The sequence below is a fragment of the Saccopteryx leptura genome, chromosome 1, assembly GCF_036850995.1.
Source record: "Saccopteryx leptura isolate mSacLep1 chromosome 1, mSacLep1_pri_phased_curated, whole genome shotgun sequence".
In the NCBI taxonomy this organism is placed as follows: Eukaryota; Metazoa; Chordata; class Mammalia; order Chiroptera; family Emballonuridae; genus Saccopteryx; species Saccopteryx leptura.
The window spans coordinates 116,797,779-116,813,484 of NC_089503.1; the positions used below are offsets into that span (position 1 = coordinate 116,797,779).

General features: G+C 32.9%; 1 non-coding gene across 1 annotated transcript; it reads left to right on the top strand.

The window, feature by feature from the left end:
• Window positions 1–4,643: 4,643 nt before the first annotated feature.
• On the top strand, window positions 4,644–4,719 carry TRNAA-CGC (transfer RNA alanine (anticodon CGC)). The gene has a single exon. It is a non-coding gene; the product is annotated as a tRNA-Ala (tRNA).
• Window positions 4,720–15,706: the final 10,987 nt, after the last annotated feature.

The following is a 15,706-nucleotide window of genomic DNA, read 5'->3' on the forward strand; positions in this document are numbered from 1 at the left end:
GTAACTAATTTAAATAAGGAAATAGATGCTAATCAAATATATCTATAATCTCTTCTTTATGGAATAAAATAAATTATACAAAATATTTTTATAGTCAGGTTTAAATAATGTAAACATAACTTAAATAAAGAAAAAGTATGGGTTTTGTGAATAGGTGTGTATAAATACATCTTTTGTTAAATTATATAGAATCTGAGATTGCTTTTTTGAATCACTAGGGAAAAAAATCTTTCTATTTATGCTCCATATTATATTCTTAAGATAAATATATGATATCCTTATAAGTATGGTTTTTAAAAAACATTTCAATGAATTGTATGTTTCCCCTCACTACATACTAATACAATAATAATTGCCTCTCCCAATTACAGATTTAACTTATCCAATAGAAAATGTTCCTTCTGCTGTCCAAGGTTTTAACCTTTAATTCAATTCCCCCAAATATATAATTGCCTTTTTGCTCCTCTTATTAACTTTTACATTAAAAATTAAATGTTTAAAAATATTTCTCAATTCAAACATAAACATTACTTAAATTTTGAAATGCTTTTTAAAAATTTCCTTTTTGCTTTATATATCTGTTTTTTATCCAACCTCTAGACACTTTTATTAATATGCTTTTGAGCTTACCTGTCTTCAAAATGTCAGTCTTCTGGGCCTCAGCATATGTTCTTTATTTCCTTCTTTGACTTCACTTTGTATGCATTCTTCTCTTTTTACTGGTAGCTCTCTGTATCTCCCAACCAAGTGTTGTTCATATATTCTAAATATGTTATATTATTTCTTACTAGTCTATCAGCAGCTCAATGTCAAAAACTACAAAATATATTTTATATCATGAAATATTCCACCTGAAATATAGAATAAATAAAAACAAAAAAAATCCTAAAATCCCAGCCCATTCTGAACCTGCCAGGCCAACAATCTTACTATCTTCCAAAGATGTTCAATTCTACATCTCCCCAAACACATCTTAATTTAAGTAATCATCCTTTTTTTACCATAATTACAAGAAATTATTTCCTAGGTCTCTTTCTCTCTCTCTCTATTTCATTTTTTAAAACTCAATTTATGTCTCTAATCTATCCATTCTTCAGGTTGAGGCACAAGGGATGTTTGCACAAGACAGCTTTAATAAAGCCACTCCTCAGCTTCTCTGCTCCTCTGAGTCCTTGTTGAACTAGAGATTTAATGTAACTCTTTCAATATTGCTGTAAATTGTGGCTTGCCCCCTTTTATATCTCCAGTCTCAGAGAGATGTGTGGGATAATACAGGTCCCACTGTATTTTTGTCCTGCATCAGTTCAGAATAAGGAACATTATAGAAAAAATTATGTGCTTATATTATAGTACTTCCAGTCCCCTTAAAATGGACAAAGGTTAACTGAGCCAGTGCTCACTGCAATGTCTTTCTTAAAACAAACCAGGTTTATATATCACTCCTGTGTACTTAAAACTTGTGTTTTTCTGTGTCATAATACTATCTATATAGTATTGTAAATGGCAATTTACTCAATATTTTCTCTATTACAGGTTACAGAACAACAATATATTTTAAGGCACAGAAAAATCTCTTCTACAAAGCATTTACTCATAAAATGCTGTTTTTATAAATGAAAGAATAAATAAAAGGACAAAATAAAAACAGTAATTTTTTTCTCTAGAAATGAATCTATATGTTGTAGCATTTCACAATGTGCAGTTGTAAAGATATTGCCCTAAATGGTAGCACATTTAAAGTTAATCTAACATTAACATGTATTTAAAGACTTAGCGAGCTTTATTGTGCCAAAAGTTATTCATAAGAAGTCATGCAAATAGTTAATTCTATTCTATTTATAAATATAGTGAGTTTAAAGTCACTCATTGACACTTCGCTCATTGAGTTGTGTGGGGTCTTTTTCCTTCCTTTGAATCTGGGTGACCTGTGACTGTTAGATCAACAGAATCTAACCAAAGTTGCTGTAATATACAAATAGTAAATTGAAGAAAATAGTTTTAATCTGAACTGGAAAATACATAAAGAAAAACTGCAACTATTTATTTAATTTGGATCTGAAATTAGGGGATTTGATTTTATATAAATAACAAAATCCCTTACCAAATGAAAATAATTTAATATTATACCTGCAAATGTTTGCATAATTTTGGAAACTTTAAAACCCAGAAGTGTTTTGTAAAATATATTCCCTGATCTCATGAAGTTGTCCACATTTATGAAGACATATTCAATTATGAAAGGTAGCATTAAAAGTGGAACAAATTAAGATGCGTATCAGGTTTTGAGCCACTGGGGTTTTCAAAATAGAGGACAAGTCCAACATTTTAACAGAGTTCTACCAGCTGTGCATCGAATATTGGCATGGGAACAATAATCACAGAATAGCACAAACTCAAAAGTGCTTAAAACTTATTTCCTGCTGAGAGTAATGCTGAACTTGCATACACACTTGAAGTACTACATAAGTGACAACAGCTTATTTTAGCAAAAATAGCAGATAATAGACCCCTTGTTTTTGTTTTTTTGTCCAAATGAATGCCTGGCTAGAAAAAGGTCATATCAAGAAAACTAATTTTAATAACAAATTCTTAATCTTTGTCTACAGTTCAATTTCTCAGGAAAATTATTAATATATATGGATAGAAAAAAGTTATTTTAGAAATACATCTTATTACCTTATTAAAAGTGCCTATAGAGTTGGCTGCCATCAGTTGCAAAATTTTTCACTCAGGATTTAGTCCTTCAATGGCCCAGCTGTTGAATACAAGTTGCTTGCTGACAGCTCACAGCTGAATTCTTCCATAGGAATAGCCATTAGTTATACCTTACAGGAGAGGAAGCCTATGTCCAATGGCTGGTCAAGTTTGAAATATAAAGCCAGCATTCTCTTGATTACATAACAATGCTATGCTGCTTTGCGCATACAATGTACCAATTGCTATGCTTTCTGGAAAATTGGCCCCCTTATTTTAATATAATGTCCTCTTTATCTCTGAAAATATTCATTGCTTTGAAGTTGGCTATGTCTGAAATTAATATGGTTTCTCTTACTTTCTTTTGATTATTGTTAACATGGAATAGTTTCCCCCATGCATTTACTTTAATCTTTACTGCTCATAAAAATTGGGGAATATTTCAAAATGAATATGAAGCTAAAAAATCATCTAATATTTTTGAGTGGCATATATGCTTCTTTACTTTTAATTGGGTTTTCTGTAGACAGCATCTACTAGAGTCTTGTTTTATGATCCACTCTGACAATTTCTGTGTTTTAATTGGTGAATTTAGACCACTGTAATGCAAAATGATAGCTATTATTGTTGGATTAATATCTATCATATTCATTACAGCTAGTGCTTGACTTAGACCACGATTGGTTACGACAGACTGGTTGTAACACGATTTGGTCTTAAGTTCAGTAGGCTATATGTACAGTACTGTAAAATGATGTTATAAAAATCTTTAAGTCATATTTTATCATTATTTTCTTTCATTATTGTTATATATCATAATTTTCTTTGTTCATTTTATGCCATTTGCATCATCTCTACACCATTTTGTTTCTTATTTTTACATTCGTCAGGTTTAAGTAAAACACTGCATTACCAGTACAACTGGTTTAATATTTGCAAAACATACAAAATTACAAAATACAGGTGCATACAAAAATACAAAATAAAAAGTACCATAGGAAATATTTTCCCAAATGCAAGACATATCAAAATATATAAACATGTACAAAATATTTTATTGGCTGCTGGTGCTTGGCTGCGGATCATTGATGTCATCATCTGCGGCAGCAGTTGGGGTTACTGGAGTTGGTTTTTTCATAAACATGTGCGATCACATTCACTTTCTTTCCTCCTTCGTACTTGTCATTGATTGCTTTCTCATATATGTCTTGACCAGAAGATTATAGCAGAGCGAGTGGCCCCTTGCTCAAGCCACTGATCTTGGTCACAAACCAGTGACCATGGGGTCATGTCTATGATCCCATGCCCAAGCCAGCACCCCTGCACTCAAGCTGGTGAACCCATGCTTAAGTCGAATGAGCCTGCACTCATTTTCGTGTCAAGATCCATGTCCTTTCTTTCCTTCTTGGCAGGCTGAGGTGTAGACAAAGACAATTTCCTTTTGGTAGACATCTTGGGAGGGGTTTGATAAAAAATATCCAAGAAACAAAACACAAATTGCTGTATCAAGTCTGGGATAACAGTTGAAATGGTTCACGTGGAGAGGGTAGTGCTGCTAGAAGATGGTCCTCACTGTTGTACACCGAGTTGGGCAACACTTGCACTGCCAGACAAGGAGCAGTGGTGGCTAGCAATTGTGGTTGTAAAGTCGAATGGTCGTAAGTTGCATAGGTCATAAGTCATTGAATATCTGTACTATTTCCTACCTTTTTACTACATTTTTGTCTTCTACTCCTTTTCTGACATTGTGGTTTTAACAGTGTTTTATATGATCACATTTTCTCTCATTTTGTAGCATGTAGAAGATATTTTTAATTTTTAAAAAATTTTTACAAAAGTTGATCTAAAGTATGAATATACACTGAGCTTATCCAAGTCCACTTTCAAATGACATTATACTACTTCACAGAGAGTATAATTACCTTATATTTTTAAAAAGTCAAATTCTAGCCCTGGCCGGTTGGCTCAGTGGTAGAGCGTCGGCCTCGCATGCAGGAGTCCCGGGTTCGATTCCTGGCCAGGGCACACAGGAGAAGCACCCATCTGCTTCTCCACCCCTACCCCTCTCCTTCCTCTCTGTCTCTCTCTTCCCCTCCTGCAGCCAAGGCTCCATTGGAGCAAAGTTGGCCCAGGCACTGAGGATGGCTCTGTGGCCTCTGCTTCAGGCACTAGAATGGCCCTGGTTGCAACAGAGCAACACCCCAGAGGGGCAGAGCATCGCCCCTTGGTGGGCATGCCGGGTGGATCCTGGTTGGGCTCATGCGGGAGTCGGTCTGGCTGCCTCCCGGTTTCCAACTTCAGAAAAATACAAAAAAAACAAAAAAGTGAAATTCTTCTTTCCTATATTTTATTTCATTTCACTTTCATTTATAAGCATACATAGCATTATATAAAATATATGATGTAATTTTACATTATTAGTGTATTATTGGTATTATTTTGAACAATTGATCTGTTAGATCACTTATGATAAAAATATATTTAATTTACTTTCATTTTATTCCTTTTTTGGCTCTCTTATTTACTTTATGTGTATTTCACCTTTTTTAACATTGTTTACTCCTTCCTTCCTTCTTTCTTCCTTCCTTCCTTCCTTCCTTCCTTCCTTCCTTCCTTCCTTCCTTCCTCCCTCCCTCCCTCCCTCCCTCCCTCCCTCCTTCTTCTTCCTTCCTTCCTTCCTTCCTTCCTTCCTTCCTTCCTTCCTTCCTTCCTTCCTTCCTTCCTTCCTTCCTTCCCCCTTCCTTCCTTCCTTCCTTCCTTCCTTCCTTCCTTCCTTCCTTCCTTCCTTCCTTCCTTCTTTCCTTCCTTCTTTCCTTTCTTCCTTCCTTTCTTTCTTTTATTTCTTTTTCTTTTCTTTTTTTTTTTTTGAGAGAGACAGCAACACCAGGCTGCTCCATTATGGGCCCTGACCAGGGAATTGAACTAGTAATCTCAATGCTCCAGTATGACGCTCCAACCTATCTATTCGGTCTGGGCTTATATTTTTATTTATTTATTGATAGAGACAGAGACCAGAAGGGAAAGAGAGGGGAAGGGGAAGGAAAGCATCCATTTGTTGTACCACTAAGTTATACATTCATTGGTTGCTTTCTGTGTGTGCTCTGACCGGGAATCAAACTCACAACCCTGTTATTTTGAGAGAATGCTCTTTATTTTATTTTTTAAATTCAATTTAGAGAGTGTAAAGAGAGAAAGAGAGAGAGGATGGGAAGGAGCAGGAAGCATCAACTCCCATATGAGCCTTGACGAGACAAGCCTGAGATTTTTGAACTGGTGACCTCAGCATTCCAGTTGATGCTTCATCCACTGCGCCACCATGGGTCAGGATTGGGACCATGCTCTTAACTGACTGAGCTAACCAGCCAGGGCAACTCATTTCTTAAAAAACAGACAAATGAAAAAACTTCTTTTAACGCTTTTTTTTTTTGCAGGACAGGTTACAGATAACAAATTTTTTCAATTTTTTTTCATCCTGAGAATGTATTTTCTTTTATTTTTTTGGAGGATATATTTACTTGGTACAATTTTTAGACTAGTGTTTTGCTTTCTTTCTCAATATTTAAATATTTCACTCCACTTTCTTCTTGCATGTTTTCTGAAGAGATTTGGATGTAGTTCTTTATTTGTCCCTTATTTTTTAAATTTTATTTTAGTAGACAAATCTTAAACCATTCTAAATAGGATTAAAAATATAATATTTGTTTCCAAAATTAAGCTGTATACAATGTTTTAGGGATTGAGTTGGTTTAAAAATAAAATAATTTTAATGGTTTATTTGAAAAACAAAAATTTCTAACATTGCAAAAATTGATGATAATATGTATAGTTTCTTTATATACAACTTGCATGTTCTCTAGATGTTTAGTTACAAAATTTACAGGCACGATTTTATACAAAGTAATTCATAATAAAGATACATAAAGACAGGTCAACTTTTCTCAAGGCACATACAGAGAAAATTTCAGCACTATCTTATGTTAGAGATGAAAGGACCCAATTATGTTTGATGTCAGACTTCAGTGGAATCCCTATGATAGCAGAAGGATTTGTTTCCTGGGAAGTTGCATTTGCAGCCTATTCTAACTTTTGTAAAAGATAGGATTCAAAACCCACAACTATTTGAATAAACGAGGTATCTGGAAAGCCATTCTTCATTTAAAAATAATTTAAATTGCATTAAACTCTACTATATGAACAGCTATGTGACACTTCTATTTATGTTCACTGTTTTGTTTCCTCCATCTTTATATTTCTCACTTTTACAAACCCTCTAGTAGTGATTTGTTTAAATTAAATTTTGAAAATAAATAAATTAAATTTTTGGGTATTATTGCATAGCATAAACAATTGTATGTTAAAATGTTGCATTGGTTTTTAGTATAACAGATCTCTATAAATCTTTATTGTATTAACTTTTTAAGTATGATACAATTATGTATTTTAAGATATGCATTCAAGCCCTGGCCGGTTGGCTCAGCGGTAGAGCGTCGGCCTAGCGTGCGGAGGACCAAGGTTCGATTCCCGGCCAGGGCACACAGGAGAAGCGCCCATTTGCTTCTCCACCCCTCCGCCGCGCTTTCCTCTCTGTCTCTCTCTTCCCCTCACGCAGCCAAGGCTCCATTGGAGCAAAGCTGGCCCAGGTGCTGGGGATGGCTCTGTGGCCTCTGCCTCAGGCGCTAGAGTGGCTCTGGTCGCAACATGGCGACGCCCAGGATGGGAAAAGCATCGCCCCCTGGTGGGCAGAGCGTTGCCCCATGGTGGGCGTGCCGGGTGGATCCCGGTTGGGCGCATGCGGGAGTCTGTCTGACTGTCTCTCCCTGTTTCCAGCTTCAGAAAAAAAAAGAAAAAAAAAAAAGATATGCATTCAATATGATATAAATGTATTTTATTTTACTTACTTTTTATTTTTATTGAATTGATTGAGGTGACACTGATTAACAAATTTATACAGATTACAGATGCACCATTCCATAACCCATCATTTATATACTGTATTGTGTTCATCACCCTAAGTTAAGCCTTTGTCTTGATATATATTTCATAAAATAATTTATCTCACTATATATTAAACTATAATAATTAATTTTTTAATATGAACAAGAAGACTTTATATAACCATATATTTTACTATTTTCTCTCAAAATTTTGAATGTATAATACAAATATTGAATTTCATATAATCGAATTTAAAAGTATAAAATAATATAGATGTGCTAAAGTTTGAACATTATTATTTGAATTTTATTTTACTCTGAGTTTTATTTGCTATCAATGTCAAAGATAACTTGTGAGAAAAATGTTATTCTTTAAGTGTTTTTGCTAAAACGCATGCAGCTGAGTTCTTTGTAATTGAAATTTACATAAACACTGTTTATATCATGTCTTATACCATTTTTTCTATTATAAAGATAAAGAAAGAAAATAAAAGTAATAAAGACTAATAAATGTAAAAATAATTAACTTGAAAAAATTTTCTGAAAATTTGTGAGACTACATAGTATATTATCTAGCTGTCTCCCTTCTTCTTGGTTGCTCTATTCTCTCTGCACTCTACTCCACATTTAAGATGCCTTATGAAAGAACTACAGTTATTTTAAGCTAGTTAAAGCTAGGTGAAAATTTACAAATAATTTTTTTTTGGTTTTAGCTTCACTGGAAATTAAATATTGGTACCTTTTTACAAATTTGTTCCAAAAAACTCTTCTATTGATGTATTAAAAGGTACTTAACTATTCAACTGGAGATCCTTTCTAGATCATTTTGACTAACTGCCTAATTTATTGTAAGTTATTGACTTTAGTGGCATAAATTGCTCATAATATTTTCTAATAAGAACCTTTTTAAAAGATATCTGTAGATTTAGTGGTGATATAACTGCTTATTTTTGATATGGGTAAATCATAGCGTCTTTCCTTTTTTTCTCATTGGTCTGACTAGAGATTTAATATTTTTATTGATTTACTTAAATTTTTAGCTTTTAATTTCATTAATTTTCTTATTATGTTTTTCTTCAGTTTAATTGCTTAATGCTCTGATATTAGTTATTTTTCTTATTAAGGTTATTTGGGGTATAATTTCTTCTTTCTTTATTTCCTGAAGTATAAACTGAGTTAATTACTTTAATTACTTTTTATTACTATGTATATTGGGTGCTTCAAATTTTCCTTTAAGTGGTTTTTAGGTTGTTTTAATATACATGATTCATTGTGTTTATAATTTAAGTAAAATCACAATAGCTTTTATTTGCTATCTCTTAAGACAACTTTGAAATTTCAACAAAATCTTCTACCCTTTAATGGTAGTGGCACATACATCATTGAGTTTTATAAAAGAATCCACAGTAGATATTAAAATTTTCCCCAATTTAACATGTTGTCATAAATTCCCCTCATATTTTAAAAACTAGTTCATTTGCATATTTAAGCTTTTTAAAATTTTGTATATATGCATTGATTTTATTTATATATTTATTTATTTTTATTTATTCATTTTTTTAGAGAGGAGAGGGAGAGAGAGAGAGAGAGAGAGAGAGAGAGAGAGGAGAGACAGAGAAAGAGAAGGTGGGGAGGAGCTGGAAGCATCAACTCCCATATGTACCTTGACCAGGCAAGCCCAGGGTTTCGAACCGGCAACCTCAGCATTTCCAGGTCGACACTTTATCCACTGCACCACCACAGGTCAGGCTATATGCATTGATTTTAGAATTAAAACAAACAGTTTGTTCAAACTAAGTGAATGTTATTTTATGTATATGATATAATTTTCTAATACTGTTTTCTTCAGTTTTATGAAATTTAGCCCTGATAAAGAAAATTAAAATTAAAGAAAAAAAAGTGACGTAATCAGTACTGTGAAATATTTTCCCCCTCTCATTTGTTTATATAAAACATAATCTTTTGTTTTCTTTGAATATAAAAGGGAAAATTCTTTCTCAACTCCTTTCATAGATATTTCAGTTACAGTAAAAAATTTCAGAAAAAGAAATGTCCTTTCTAACAAATCCTCATTTATAAAACAATAACAACAAGAGACACATTTGGCTAGGTGCCTATGAGTTTAAATAGCCTTTTCTCTTTGGGTGCCTTTATTACAATAGAAGCTTGCAATTGAGAACCAATCTGCCTATGGGGTGGGTGAAAGACTGACTGAAAAGAAAGTTAACAATAAAACCAAATAAATACTAAAACAATCCGGGAAAACATATGGTGACGGTTTTCTTTTAATTCATTTTCAGTCGAGAGTTTGTATCCCACTTCTTCGGGGAAAAAGAAAATCTAAGTTGCACTATGCAATTTTTCTAATTATTCTCACTGTGCAAGAAAAAGTGGAGGTTATTTTATCCTATGAGTAAATTAAGGCTGGCTATATAATTAAATTTAGAATAACAAAATTGATATGTGTTTGAACAGCAAAGAGTTTAAGAGAAAATAGTTTGCCAGTTTCAAAATAACAGCTTCAAGTTCTTTCACACCAATAAATGTAAGCCATATATTGCTACTGTCTTTAGGCATCTTGTAGGTACACATTCTGAAAAAGTGTTTTTTTTTTTTTTTGTTCTTGTTGTTGTTGTTTTTTAAGTTATAAAGAAAAAATAATTAAATCTCTGGGAAATTCAGTAAAAAATTTTGGAGGAAGGCAGCTAGCATGAGGTTTTCCTAACTTGTAATGTCTAATGTAGAACTTACAGAGACTGCCTCTTAAGAATTTGAGAGAGCATATTGGTTTCTTGTTTTCATTTTCATTTTTTTAAATTTATTGAGGAAGGCCTGACCTGTGGTGGCGCAGTGGATAGGGCATCGACCTGGAAATGCTGAGGTTGCCGGTTCGAAGCCCTGGGCTTGCCTGGTCAAGGCACATATGGGAGTTGATGCTTCCAGCTCCTCCCCCCTTCTCTCTTTCTCTCTCTCTCTCTGTCTCTCTCTCTGTCTCTCCCTCTCCTCTCTAAAATGAATAAATTTAAAAAAAAAAAATTTATTGAGGAAGCATTAGCTAATAACATTGCATCAGTATCAGGTGTACAATTCTATAACTCCTTATCTGTATAGTGCATTGTGTGCTCATTAAATCATTAGCTATTTGAAGCCATTTGTTATTGATTAAAACTGTTACATGCAGCTAAAAGCCTGAGAAGACAGTCAAGTTCTTTTTCCCAAAACACCCTTATGATCCACCCTTATGATAAATATCTGTGATGCATTTCTTCTTTTAAAAATTAATTTTACCCTGTGTATTTTTTACAGATAGTTTAAGAATCTGGAGTCTTTATAATGAGATTAAGCCATATAATCAAGATTATAAAACATATTAAAAGAAAACTGACATATGGATATCTATAATATTTTTAAAAACGTAACTACAACATCAGACAGAACATACTACTACAGAATCTAAAATATTTTAACTATTCTCATTTTCTGTTTATATTATTTTATATAATGCTCTTAAAATACTTTTAGAAAGTTGTACACTTGACATGAGGAAGCCAATAGTATAAAAATCACATCAGTGACAAATGTCATTACTTGTACATAAATTTCTAAATATTTCCTTGTTTCAGTATGTTCCAATTTTAGTAACAGTCCATTGAAGTTTTAGTGAATGCTTTCCCGTTTCAAATAAAATAAAATAAAAAACCACTTTAAATAGTTACAATGTCAGAGTTTGAGTTCAAACATGATGCCACAAAGAGAACTCTAGAGACTCTTGTGCTCCTTTCTTCATAAAGATGTCTGCAAAAGAGAAACTTGAAACAATGACTGTTCAATTAGAAACCAGGCAAAATATATTTAAATAAAATAAGACATAGGTTGACATTATTTAGCTTTGTGGCTCTTAGATTCCCAGAAATCTTATTTATACCATTACATTTATCTGTAAGTTATTTAAGCATTTTATTAGTAATACAAAATTCTCCCCCAATGAGGGTTGTAAATATTATACAACATATTTTCCAAATAAGATTTAGAACAAATTTTCTTACTTGTTTGTTTGCAACCTTATGAACAAAGATTTGCAAAATAGCAAAAATCATTAAAATAAATTGGTACCTAACTCATTAAAATTCATTGTAAAAAAAAGTAAAAGTTATTGTATATAAACACAGCCAAAGGCCCTAATGATTGACCCTGTAATACTATGAATCTCAGCATTCTGGTTTATAGTTGTAAATATAAAATATTCTATTGTAGGAGGAGAATATTTCAGTTTCATAACTCTGTTCAAATATAGCTGTTAAAGAAATTTGATAAGTACTTTTTTATTTTTAATAAATAATTATTCCTCTAGGCATGCTGAAATTAAATAGTGAAAACAGCTTTATGGTTATTTGGGATATGACAAATATGCTTGATTTTTCAAAAAAATTCTGATTTAAAGTTATAAAGAATAAAGGTTGCACTTGAAATAAGTACTGAAAAATGTTTCAATTTATATGTTTGTGTAAATATTTACAGCACTGGCTAGATAGCTCTGTTGGTTGGAGGTGTCCTTCTGAAGCGCAGAGGTGACAGTTTGATACCCAGTTGTGGCACATTCAGGAACAGCTCGATGTTGCCATCTCTATGTCTCCTTCTCACACACGAAAACATTATTTACTATTTTAAGTTAGATGTATTTCCTTCTTCCTCAATCCAGAGCAATAGTATTCAACTTGATTATATACATGTAGAAGTCAGTTTCCATTTCTAGAATGGCACAAAATAAAAACTGAAGAAATGAAACATTCTTATCCATTTATGCTGCTTATTGCGGTTTTGATGTTGACATGAGTGATTTGTAAGAAGATGAGTTGCCTTTCTCACTGCATGGCAGGTAGTCTAGCCTAATAGCACTATCCCACACTCAGGCTGAAAATTCCTATTGTTGTCCTTCTATTCAACACTCTTTGTCTCCAAGTAATGTCAATAAAGGAGTTGGTAAAAGTAGTTACAGTTACCAGTCACCATTACCTAAAAGATAAATCATAAGTAAGGATATGAATAATAACAATAATACTATGAAAAAGGCAAATCACACAAATAAATCACACAATAATAAATAAATAAATAGTTTCACATAGTCACAATTGTAAACCTACTTTTGCCCACACCTGTATTTTTCCCCTGGATTATGCCAGATCTCTTATCTCCAAACCCTTGATCCAATCCCCCTCGATTGCCTGACACACCAATACTTCCTATTTAGGATATTACTGAAACACTAGTAGTTTTTATTTTCCATTTTAACTCTGCCCTTTGAAATGATTCATATTGCAGAACCCAAAGAATTGACTATATTTTTAAGATACATCTTTTACTCTTTAACATTTACCGTAACAGCAGAACAAAATAAGTTAATATTTTGAAGAATTATCTTAACATCCATTTTGTTTAGCATATGTGTGTTTTCACTTTATTTTCCAGAAACTAATGACAATCCTGGTTTCTAGTAAATTCCCAAATATGAATATCTGTACATATACAAGTAGAAGTTTATTATATTAACATAAAAAGTGATTTTCTTAAAAAACTGTTTTATTCTACACATACATATATATGTAAATTGGTTACAAAATAAAATAATTACACTTATAATTTTTTATTTTGTGACTTCACTCTCAAATTGATCAATTACACCATTTTAATGTTTTCCTTAAGGACACAAACTTCTAATAAGAAAACGACCTTTTTTGCCTGACCTGTGGTGGCGCAGTGGATAAAGCATCGACCTGCAAATGCTGAGGTCGCCGGTTTGAAACCCTGGGCTTACCTGGTCAAGGCACATATGGGAGTTGATGCTTCCTGCTCCTCCCCCCCTCTCTCTGTTTCCTCTCTCTCTCTCCCTCTCTCTCTCCTTTCTAAAATGAATAAATAAAATAAAAAAATAATAAAATGACATTTTAAATGATAAAAGTTGGATCATGTTATAAAAATGGCATTATTAAAGTCAATAGTGCCTTATGACTTCTGTTAAGTCATCATTGTTCGAGCATCCTATATTAATAAAACAAAAAACAAAACTGTTATATTTATGCCCTTGAGTTGTCTAATATTCTTCATTTCAGAGTTATTTAATAGTACATGTCTGAAAAAATTAATTTTATTGCCAATCAGTATCCTTGTAAATTCTATTTTAAGTTATTATTTGTATATGTTTTTAAATATTTTTTGCCTTGTGTTTGTTTTAGTCACAGTTCATAGAAGCTTTGGTAAATGCTGCTCCTATTTCAAATAAAATAAAACAAACAATATATTCAGAGTTCTGCTCTCACTTTGACAACTCAAATGACATTTTGTTCTTCTGTTCAGCACGATTTTGTTCCATAAGCCTCAAATCAGAATTACTCTCTCTTTGCTTATATTCAGTGGAGGCTATATTTGTGTCATCCAAGTTTTTGCCAATAAATGGCTGTGGGATTACCAATGGAACCACTTTCTACCAAATTGCTTTTCAAATTACTTCTTATATATGAATGGGAATTAGCAGAATGTGTTCCATAAATTCTAGCTCAATGCTTAGTGTCTAACAAACATTGACTGTTATAGCTTTCTTCTACATCTGTCTTATCTTTATCCTCTACAATCTACTGGCTGGCAACAAGAACAAATGGTACGTTTGAAACATTAAAATCCACAGTCTTCACTTGCACACAATTTCCTTCCATTCCCTTGACATTATTTCTTTGTGTGTGTGTCCTCCAGACACATATGTGCATATGCTCATTCTATTTGTTGTACACATGCACATGCACTTACACACACACATTGACTCTCCCTGAGTGTCACAGTCTCTACTTTGATATTTGGGGAAACTTTCTTAAATGGCAGCAAGTATTATTGAATGCACTACTTAATGTACTTTGAATACAGCAATAAAGATTATAGTTGATGATTCTTTATCTAGTATGTTTCACATTCTAGAGTTTGATACAGACAATAAACATAACAAAGAAAATTATACAGTATGTGAGAAGATAACTCACTATAAAAACTGTAAACTGGGACATAAACACTCTGAAGCTTGGTAATTGTAAAGGGGTTGATCTAATATCTTTAAAAAGCTGAACAGACACTGGAAGGATTTAAGAAGAGATGTACATGAAAATATGAAGTGGTACAACTTTCCAGATAGAGGGCAAGCTAATGCAAACATTAGGTGTACATGAGAAACAACAGTGGTCAGTGAGGCAGCAAGAAGAGAAGCAGACAATAGAAGAGATAATTTCATAAAGAGAATGGGGGCTTAAATAGCCTAGAGCTTAATAGGCACTATAAACACGTTGACTTGATATTTGAGTTCAGAGCCTTTTGCAATGGAGAGGCATGAACTGATTTGCATGCTTCCAGACTCCCTTGGGCAACTATATATATTGAGACTATATAAAAAGGGTAAAGGATCATAGCAGTGGAATTATTCAGAAAACTACTGCAGTACTTTATACCAGATGTGATAATAAAAAAGAAAACCACAATGTTTGTTTATACCAAGAGGCAGTGAATGAGGTGAAACATAGTTAGATTCTTACATACTTTGAAGAAAGAGATAACATTTTCTATAATATTAAATGAGATGTTAAGAAAGAAGAAGAAAAATTAAGGTTACCTAGAAGATATTGAGACTAAGTGACTGGAAGGTTAAAGGAGCTGAAATGGGGAAGGCTGCGGACAGAAAATAATTTTAAGGAACTAATGCAAGTTCACACTAAAGCATGTTGAACTTAATATCTTAATAAAACAGCCATTGTAGGCAAATAGCTGGATAAATGAGTGCAGAGTTTGAGTATCATAGTATACTCAAGCTATTAGAACAAAATACCACAGATTGGTTGGCTTAAACAACAGAATTCTCTTTTCTTTTCACAGTCCTGGAGGCAAGAAATTCAAGATGAAGATGTCAATCATTCAGTTCTGGTTAAAGGCTTCTTCCTGTTTTGTAGACAGCTTTTCCTCTCTGTGTGCTCACATGGCTAATTAAAAGTGTTTCTTCGTATCTCTCTTGGTTTTTTCTTCTTTTCCAAGTGAGAGGAGGGGATATA